The sequence below is a fragment of the Portunus trituberculatus genome, chromosome 22 (assembly GCF_017591435.1).
Source record: "Portunus trituberculatus isolate SZX2019 chromosome 22, ASM1759143v1, whole genome shotgun sequence".
NCBI lineage: Eukaryota > Metazoa > Arthropoda > Malacostraca > Decapoda > Portunidae > Portunus > Portunus trituberculatus.
In genome coordinates, this window is record NC_059276.1 from 4,261,411 (window position 1) to 4,269,917 (window position 8,507).

Consider the following 8,507-nt stretch of genomic DNA (forward strand, 5'->3'; position numbering starts at 1 on the left):
ACTACGAGGGAGAGGATGAGATAAGTGCGTGAGTCATGCGATGGTGTAGAGTGAGACCCTTTCTGTACCTGACAAACTAAACAGCCAGGACTGACCGTGAGATTGTCAGCCCTGGGAAGCGTGACAGAGGAAGAGGGAAACTGACAGAGACTCAATGACAGACTGCGAGATAGAGAAGGAAAGAAAGATACAAGTGTTGGGAACTACAAAACAAAGTGATGGCTATAGTTTTGCATACTCTTCCCTCTTTGTTGATAAGCACAGTTATCGCCTTCTGAACAAGTATAATATATATATAGTTTTATCTGTCGTTTCGTCAAAAAATACTACTACTACACGGATCTGCACAAACACAAAATATATATATATATTCTGATGGATATGTTACGAAGCAAAATTGATCAAAAAAACTGTTAAGGGAATATAAACTGTGAAGAAAAGTACCTACGTAAGAAACCAATGAAAACTCGGAAAAGAAGATAAGTGTGCATGTGTGTGTGCGTGTGTGCGTGTGCAGAGGAAAATGAAGAGTGGAAAAGGGGAATATGATGAAATAATGTGATATGATTTAATAAAATGAACAAATGAATATCAATGCGGATTTTAAGCTCAAGTTAATACAAAAAGTAATCGCAGTGTTATATAATAATAATAATAATAATAATAATAATAATAATAATAATAATAATAATAATGATAATAATAGAAAAATTTAAGAGTTTCCTCAACCAGCGGAAAGTGAGAAAGGAAAATTACTCCTTTCTTTATATTTTTTTTTCCAAAACAAAGCACCGACACTTCATGAGATAAGTAGATGAAGCATTTGAAGCACTCTTTGAAGCATCATTTTACTCGAACCACACCTGCCTCTTAACATGACGCAACGTGTTTGGGTCACCGCCGCGGGAACCTACTAGTACTAGCCCCGCGTGGCATTCTGTAGCTTGTTATTCTTTTGATCATTAATTCCAAAGTATTACCGCCTCTGCTGTACATTTACCTCACGGAACCATTAAAAAAAGGAACAGAATTGATGCAACATTGATTATTCCTTTGTTGATATGCATTCTGGTTCTTTTATTGTATTTTATCAATAAGGTTTGGGAAGTTCAGAGTTGGATTGTGTTTTTAAACGCTTCCTCTTCTTGTTTCTCACGTGAACAGGCTCTACTGGAGATTATTTCACGTTTTTCCAGGGTGTTTTCAGGATCCCAGTTGTAATTTCACAAGGATTTCACGTTAGAAACCCTGATTAATCTTCTCTGTAATCTTCGAAGACCGAGTTGTGCTCTCAAACACTTCTCGTCTCATCATGATCTGTTATAAAAGGCTGCAAGGAAAGTTACTCAGATTTTCAAAGGTGTTTTCATTCAAAGAGAAAGTTTTAAAGGATTCTGCATCATCAGTGAAAAAATACCCATGAAAACAACGACAAATCATCTTTGTCGCCTTTGAAAACAGTCGGAGAGAGAGAGAGAGAGAGAGAGAGAGAGAGAGAGAGAGAGAGAGAGGCGTATAATAATAGTCGTCTTGTACTGAGCGCGCGAAACTTTTAAGAATACTCGTCAAGAAGCAAGCGATAAAGTAGAGTGGCTTCTCCTTCTCACATGAGTGAGTATGACTTAATTGTTATTGCTACTCTGTTGTTTATAGAACTTGTTACATTCATTCTTGTTCGATGTGTGTGCGTGTTTGTGTATAGGTATGTATGTGTGTGTGCGTGTTTGTGTTTATGTATGTATGCATGTGTATGTGTGTGTGTGTGTTCTTTAAGTATATAGGTGTGTGCGCGCGTGAGTGTTCATTAAATCATACAGCGATGTGAGTGAATACTACTACTACTACTACTACTACTACTACTACTACTACTACTACTACTACTACTACCAGCATCACCACTTTCCAATCTAACATCCCCCTTTCCAGACCCTTTACCAGCAACCATTTCGTACTCCTCACATCCAGCAAATCTCTACAACTCCTAAACTACATCTTCCAGCAGCCTTCCAGTTCCCACAATCTCCTTTCCAGAGTTTGGCCACTTCCAATCACACTGTTCAAACACCTTCATAAATTACCATAGCTCCTCTCCAGACTTCAATCGCTTCCAGACACCAGTCTCTTCCACCTCTTCCAGTATCCTTCCAGCAAATTTTAGCCCCCTTCCAGACACCACAAACTCAAATTCAGTCTCTTCTACCTCTTTCAATATCCTTCCAGTAGATCTTAACCCCCTTTCCAGACACCACAAAACTCATATTCAGTCCCTTCTACTTTCTATCCTTCCAGTAAATCTTAGCCCCCTTTCCAGACACCACAAAACTTATATTCAGTCCCTTCTACCTTCTATCCTTCCAGCAAATCTTAGCCCCCTTTCCAGACACCAAAAACTCATATTCAGTCTTTCAATATCCTTCCAGCAGATCTTTACCCCTTTCAGACACCCAAAAGCTTATATTCAGTCCCTTCTACTTTTCCATCACTCCTTCCAGCCATGTCCTAAGCCCCTTCCAGTCCTTTCAGCCCCCAACATGGAAGACGTTCGATACCATATCACTGTATATCTGTACGAGTTTCTGCTGTGTATATACAGACGATGGAGATGAATGAGTATAAGGTTGTGATTCTTCTCTTCTTTCAATGGAGTAGCTTGTGGTGGAAGGAATGGGATGCGATTGGATAAGGGGGAGAAAAAGGAAAGATACTCAGTGGAAGGAATGGAGAGAAACGAGAGAGATAAAAGGAGAGAAGTACTTAAAAACCCACAATCCACTTTCTAGACTACTACTACTACTATTACTACTACTACTACTACTACTACTACTACTGCGAAAATTACGACAGAATTCACTTTTCTATCAAGTCGATTAAGGAAAAGTACACACACACACACACACACACACACACACACACACACACACACACACACACACACACACACACCGTTCTTATTTTCTCCCGATCTATCCAGACATAATTTACTTCGAAAAAAAAAACTTGAATTTTAATGCATACCTAACGAGTTTAAGTCACCCCTATAATCCGCATAGAAAATGAAGTGTCAGACTGAGAAAACGTCCTACTGGAGGAGTAACTAGTCTGAAAATTAACACGACCGTATTTTTCTCTCTTGACACTATTTCCTCGTCCCTGTGTTGCCATGTCCCGTCTCGGAGGCCACGTGTCCTACAGTATGCTCAGGTTTATGTGTCAAATGGAGAGTCCGGGTTCCCGTTTTCTGATTCCAGTCTTAAGGTGTAACTCGCGTGTTTTGAATCAACCAACCCTTGTCTTTCGTTCATTTTTTTCCTTGATCTAATCACACGATTCCCATCAACAGTTTTCTTTCTATTTCGATCGACTCATGTTTCAGAAAGGTTGAGTTTGGTCATATCAGGTTTGGTTACTTAGGTTACGTTACCTTATTTACATCCTGACTCAATTTAATCCCCCTGTTCTCTTATCATAGTCTAACTCAAACGGTAGTGATGCGAATGCTGATTGAAAGTAAAGGATAAACCTGCTTTGGATAAAGAAAATGGTGATCAGGAACGCAGAAAACACTGATTGGAATTACAGAAAACGCTAATTACAAAATAAAGAATACTAATTGGTACTGAAGAAAACGTGATTGGTGATTATGAAAAAACGTAAATTGATAATGAAGAAAACGTGAAACAAATAACAATGTAAACGAACATTAATGATACAGACGAAACAATAATAAAATTGTGAACTAAAACTATACATGATTTAACATTCTTACCAATACAAATATCTTAGCATTCTATTTACTAACTCCACTACCGAACTAACCTATTCAAGTCCACCAATCTAGACGAAATGGACAAGTGGAGACCCTATTACTTCACCATCCATTGCTCCACCAAGCGTCTTCACTGACCCACAACCCTTGACTCTCCAACCAATCAAAACTACGACACTTTAGCCATATCACTAGTACGTATGTCACAGGATAACCCGGCCACTTGGAGCCCCTCGAAGGACAGCTGGGCACTACCTTCCGCGTTTCTCCGCACAAGATTCTCGAAGTTTCAAACGTTTCGAAACCTCGTCTCCACTCTGAACAGGCTCTAGTGGGAGTTGCGAGAAGTTGCGATTTTCAAAGGAGTTTTTTATTATTCTAGTGGTGATTCTTAACAAGGATATCAATAAGGAAGACACATTTACCAGGGCAAGTAATCTTCGGGGTCTTTTGAAATTGTGGTTTAAGCTCGTAATCAGAAATGCTTTGCTCTCACCATGACTATTTTCAATGGCCACAGTGATGATTAGCCTGGTTCTAAAGAGTATTTCTCCTTTTAATAACGTAGAAATCTTGTTAATTTGTCACTAGAACTATAAAAAACAGTCTTAAAAACCCGTGCATCTCCAACTAGAGCCTTTAGACAGTAGCAGAGGTGGTGCGGCGCAGGTTTTAAAATTTGATCGTAGAGTTTCAAAAAGACAAACCCAGAGTGCCACATTTCTCCGCGCCTCTGATCCTTCCCCAGCCTACAAATGCACTGCCTCGTGTAGACCTCTTAGAGTGAGTCCTGCACGCCGTTCTTCAGTGAAGCTTTGGTTTCATTGTAGTAGAGGACATCCCATCGCCTTAGCTTTCACTCCCTGACCCCGTGTGCTGGTCCCCGTGTCAGGCTTCGAGCTTGAGTCCGTACTTTCACCGCACAAGATACCGCTCGTTATTTTGTTGTTCTTGTAGATTTTACAGTGACGCTGTGCTTTAGGGACGACTTTACTCTCTTTTCTTCCATGACTTCGTGTTAACTAATTGATTCATCCTGAGACACCTGAACCCAAGCGCCCCACTTGGAAGACCATCCACCACGGGCACCACCACCACCACCACCACCTGACAACCACCACTCTAACCTCACGCCCCTTTCACAAGTCCACCACCACCACCACCACAACAATAACCCTCGATCACGGCGGGTGCCCACCACAACCACGTCTAACAAACAACTTCAGACAAACAGTAGCATGCATGCAAACAAGCCGCGGATCGCTATAAAACGCCCTTTCGTCATGGACACAACCATTTTTTAAACCAGACGCGGCCTTTACTCAGTCTTGATGTACGAGAGTTGACGCTGGAATACTCTCATGCTTCCTTAAACGCCAGGAAGTCACGACAAATGCTAATCTTTTTTCTCCAATGTGCGCAAAGGCTATTCTTTTTCTTTATTTATTTGGAAGAGACGGTGCATGGCGTGGCGAAGCGGCTTTTACCAACAGCCTGGCGCGCTGTCCTGTTATTCATACTCCTACCGTTGGTTCGTCTTTCTAGTCACGTGGCAGGAATTAGTGAAGCTGGCTGATTCATGGCATTATATCCCAGTCCTGAGTCACCGCGCATGTATCGTCCGCAACTCTTAGTACACGACTATACATTTGCGGCTGCAGACAGCTAGACAGACAGACCCCTAGACATACAGACAAAACGAGAGGTCACTACTACTACTACTACTACTAACTAACTAACTAACGCAGTAAACTATGTAAGAATAAGGAGTACTTCACGTTAATCATTGCTATTCATGAGCAACGTCATTATATTACTAAGAAAAGTTACGTACACATCTGTTTCTGGTTTCGACGCTTGTTGTTGTTGTTATTGTTGTTGATTGTGGAGTGCGTAGGGCCGTACGTAAATAAAGAGTAGGATAAACAATAAAAAAAAAATCAAGCTGAGTTCGTGTGCGTGAGTGCGTGTGTGCGTGTGCGTGTGTGTGTGCGTGAGGGGTGAGGGTTTACAAGCGCCCCAATACACAGGGCGTGGAATGAATGCATTTGGTGACTCGTTGCATCGTCACTACCCATGAGCCACCGACAGGCACATTAATAATAACTCAATACATAGGGCTAAGTAAGGTTATCTAGTTCAGCGCTTGTCCAGCAAACATGCCTACTGGTAGTTACCGACGCTGTGTAGAACTGTGTAGGGCGTGCTGCGGGCGTGTGCTTGTCAAGGGTGACAGAGCTGAGGCGGCCGGGACAGGAAGCACACACTGGGACTTCATGTTGCTTTACTCTTGCGTGACTCTACATACACACACAAAGTAACCACTTGTCACTGGAGGTTCGTTTGGTCAAGGAATTACTGGCCTTGGTGTTTACAGATCAGAAATATCTTGCACTTCACACACTCTCGAGACAGTCAGTCCTTTGCTTCAGTCTCGCTCCAGTCAATGAATTACCGACTTGATGTGGTGTTCATACTTCTTACTTAAATATCTTGCACTTCACACACACACACACTCACACCCACCGGAGGGGACAACTAGGCAGTGTTTCTTTTCTGTCCAGCTCGAATCATGAGTAACTGATTCACTTTTACTTCCGGAACACACACACAAGAAAGCCGTGATGCTCTAAATACATGTCTTCATTAGAGCATCGAGCAGGTGCAGTAGCGGCTATAAGTTCTTCCTTACTTCGTCGCTATGATGAATCGTAACCAGTCTCTCCTCACGACGCACAGTTATTCAAACCTTCGAACTTCAGCTGGGGATGGTTCATTAATGCGGCGAAGAAGAACAAAATTTTGACCGCGTACCTGTGTATTTTTGATGGGCTAACACACACACACACACACACACACACATATAAAGGAAATGAACACTAGAAGACTACAAAGGCCAGTTAGCCTACAAAGACATCTGAAAGTAACACGTTAAGTTCTACGGTAGTTTTGACACCAGTGATACAAAAGACAACACTATCAATTTCTCAAGCCTTGTCTCTCATTTCACAACTCTCACCAAGCTCTAGTTGCAGTTACGGTCCTCAAGAGTGGCTTTTCTTTCATACTCCTAGTGATGCTTTAACAACAGCATCATCAGTGAGAAAAAGCCCCCATGGGAACCTGACTGATTTATACCTTTTGAGGATGCTTATCACGGGAGATTGAAGCTAAATATACAAGTAGAGTCACGTAAGAATGAAGTGATACAGTCTTGCATTGTCTGCCTCCCCCTGGACCCCACACGTGCTTCACCTTGCAACATGAAGGCCAGATAGAGCCAAACTAAGCCAAGAGAAACATACCTTATCCACACTCGCCACCTCACATGTCATCCCGTCTATAGTTGAGCTACCTATCTCAAGTCTCTAGTTCTATGAGGAGTTCTCGGGATTGTCTTGTGAATATCATGGCATTAGTTAATATTCTGATTCCGAAACATTTTTGGGATGACCATGTATGTTTAGAGTAAGAATGCAAAGGTAAGATAAAAAGAAATAATTGATTAAAAAAATGGTTGTAAATGATGGGTTAATTGGGAGTCATTAATTGGTTTCATCTGCCAGGTAACCTACACCTGGCCACACCTGTACTGCATGTATGGGTAGGTGTAGCCTCAGGTGTAAGATTACCTGTCAGCAGCAAATCTGATTAATGGCAACGCAAACCAGGGCATAACGAAGCAGGTACTCACACACGCCTGCAGGTACAATGCACGTGTAACACCAAACATGTGGTATATACACATTTATGTAGTCAATGTATGAACATATGACTGTGTATGTATGAAAATGTGCAGTCTTCCACACACACATACACACACTTGTGCTTGTGTATGTTTGTGTTGTATGGTGCATTCTGGCAGTGACACACACACACACACACACACACACACACACACACACACACACATGCTACAGTGGTGAGTGAGGGCAACACAAAGGGCACCTGTTCTTGACACCTCACTACACTACATGTATTGGTAAATGATTACAAATGAAGCATCTGATGACATCCAAGAATCAAGTTATAAATCATAAATAATGACACTTCTAAGCTTAAGACACTTTCTAAGCAATAAAAGGTTGTGGCAAAATATAAAATTATGCCTTATGGTAATGTCAGATGTGCTTGAATTGAAAACATAAATCAAATCAAAATAAAATGCTAAAATTTACTAAAATTCCTCATCTTTACATTTGAAGACAAAAAACATTATTCATTCTAAAGATAAAAACATTGCATTGTTCAAAGTGAAGAAGATTGGAAGATAATGCTATATAACAAGTGCCCTGTGTGTGTGTGTGTGTGTGTGTGTGTGTGTGTGTGTGTGTGTGTGTGTGTGTGTGCAAGACCTGTGGCCGTCAAAAGCTACAAGACCCGAACTGCTCAAAGTGTGAGTGGCACGGTGGTGGTGCCGGGCGGGCAGGGCGGGGTCAGCACTGTTCTCAGCCGCACCCTCTGTACGCTCTTGATAAGCCACACACACCCATGGATTATGTATATGACCCCAGAGGACATGGATGAACCAATGAATAATCATGTATAAGACACAGTAATGATTTTTATATACCTGGAATATAATTTTGCAGTTTTTACCTCACAGAGATGTATAAAAACAGGTTGTGTGCATAATGTTTGTGTTCACAGTTTCATGTTATATATTAAACATGTTTTAATACTATTGTGACAATCAGTTGACCACATGCAGAGGTTGTGGGTATTAGAAATGTCACAATGA

At 41.3% G+C, this 8,507-nt stretch overlaps 1 protein-coding gene across 6 annotated transcripts in view; it reads left to right on the forward strand.

The window, feature by feature from the left end:
• The window catches only part of LOC123507460 (potassium voltage-gated channel protein Shab-like), a 159,209-nt gene extending 158,179 nt beyond the window's left edge, over positions 1 to 1,030 (forward strand). For all 6 annotated transcript variants that reach the window (XM_045260343.1, XM_045260342.1, XM_045260345.1 and 3 more), the window contains one exon: positions 1 to 1,030. This exon is cut by the window's left edge and continues 2,463 nt beyond it. The gene's annotated coding sequence lies outside the window, so the exon portion shown is untranslated.
• The last annotated feature ends 7,477 nt before the right edge of the window (positions 1,031 to 8,507 follow it).